The following is a 2,446-nucleotide window of genomic DNA, read 5'->3' as shown; positions in this document are numbered from 1 at the left end:
AATAGTTCATATTACTTAACCAAAGGAACTGTGATTTGTGATGTTTTGGGCATCTCTGTATACAAAGTTGAATAATTTTTGTAACTTTTCCTTTAACTTTTTAAATGCTGATCATGCTTTATTTACAAAAACATGCTTTATTCTTAGAGATTTGGATGTCTTAACAATGGTATGCAACCATTACCGAAAATGTACGATTTTATCGTTGAAACATTGTTTTGCTGGAATAATATAAATAGGTATTATACCTTTATTTATCAAGTTGTCATTACCACCAAGCATGCTCTGATCCTGCACAACGCTCCTATTACATACCCCAGGTCTCTAGCCAAGACAATAATGGAATTTGTTCTTTCACCACTGCCACCATACTCGTGCATCATTGGCACAGAAATAATCTGCACTATCCCGCATGCCAGCACCTTAATCTTTTGCTGTCTGTAACCAACTATTTTCTAATATTTGCTTATTGGCTCGGAATCATCGGAATGGATATGGGGCTTATTGACCCTTTCCTCTTGGAACCCTTTTTTCACTTTATACAGTTCTGGTTAAAGGTAATCAGTCTTTCACTTTTTATTCCCTTCACTATCGCACTTTAAGGATTTAGGAAGGAAAGGATAACACTGTATAAACACTGGTTAAATGCTCTTCCTCACTCTAACTCCTGGGTGGTGTCCCCCCTCTTCTCTTCTGGGAGCCATGTGCCCCAATACTTACATTTTTCTCTCTTCTATCAGCAGCCTTGAAAAAGTTATGGCCTGACTTGCCACACGGGGTGAAACACGTGTCGGCTGTTCTCTCTCTCTTTAATTTACAACGTGTTCTATGAAAAACCTACAATGAGTGAAATGGACTTAAGTGACAAATAAAAAGAACTACTTTCACTCCAACCTACTTGTACCGTGTTACATCCAAAAAAGGAATTAGCCTACTAATTGGATTCATATACGTCTTTGGAAAGGAGGAATATATGCTCACAACTCTCTCTTCACTTGTTTTTTGAGGCTGAACAGGTCAAGAGCCTTGAGCAAAACTCCTCCAGAACTCTAGGGATTCATATCCAGACTCAGGATCTCTGGACCATTCTCCTTTTATTCTAACATCTCTCTGAGATTGACCGATTTCTCAATTCTTCGAATTGGCATAATCGCTTCATAACAATTAACAATAATCCTGTATTCTGGAAAGCTTGGCGAGACAAAGGTATGCTTTGGGTCCACCAGCTTTACTCTTGCGATACCTTTCTTACTTTTTCGGAAGCACAGACACTCTTTGGCCTTCCGGATTCATATTCTAATAAATTTAAAACACTGATTCATTCTATATTCTTATTTTTATCCTCTCAATCTTTGAACTCTCCCGCCTCAATATCTCATAGTAATATCCTTCCTATATTAAGTAACCATCCTAGTGCTTCATCTATTTATAAATTTCTGAACAAATCGGTAGAATATAGAAATAAAACCAAGGTGAAAATACAGTTGGAACAGGAACTTCTTACTTCAAGGCCCACTTTGTTTTGGGATAAATTATGGACTAAACTTCGTAGGACTTCGAGATCAGCTAGTACAACGCAAACACTTTTCTTTTTATATAATAGGCTTATGTTCACTCCATTATCTTTACATATATTTACACCCACAACGCCCCCAAATTGTTGGTCTTGTGATGCTCCCAACGCAGATTTGTTTCACATGTTATTCTCCTGTCCCCTTACCCATCAATTTTGGTTGAAAGTATGGTCTCAAATCAATATTATTTTTCACACCCAATTTCCCTTTTCCCCTTTAACTATTTTTCTAAGCTAATTTTCTGAAAATTGGCAATCCATCACATATAATACAGACATTGTAGATTTATTAATTTCAATTGCATTCCAGCAAATTACCAAAAATTGGAAACAATCCACACAATTATCTTTCCAGGCTTGGTGGTATAGTGTTTGTTATAACCACCGACTTGATTGTGCTTATATCTTTCCTCTATCCCTACTTATCAAAAAAGAACAATTATGGTCGCCTTTTACTATTTTCTTAGAGTCTTCTGCTCAGAGATCTACTCATCATCGTCCATTGTTAGAAGAAGTCCCCAAACCACCATGAATTGACCTCTCCAATTTCATATAGTGTACTATTTGTCTTATTTACTTATAGCTACTCTACAGTGGTTTATTTGTATTTTACAGTCACTACTTATTTATTGCTAATTTTACTATATATTGTATTAAGCCCTACTACCTTTTCATTACATTATAATTAGTTCAATCTTATTGTACCTTTTCCCTTCTTGCTCTTTTTCCCCTTTTACAATTTTCTATATCCTTATTACATATGCAACTGTTTGATTTTTGCTGAATGTTTATTAAGTTATCAACTTCTTTCTTATTATATAAGCTCATTGTAATTTTTATCAAATATATATGTTTTGTTGCATTACTTTTTCA

Source organism: Triturus cristatus, chromosome 1_1 (assembly GCF_964204655.1).
Source record: "Triturus cristatus chromosome 1_1, aTriCri1.1, whole genome shotgun sequence".
Taxonomy (NCBI): domain Eukaryota; kingdom Metazoa; phylum Chordata; class Amphibia; order Caudata; family Salamandridae; genus Triturus; species Triturus cristatus.
Note: the sequence above shows the minus strand (reverse complement) of the source record.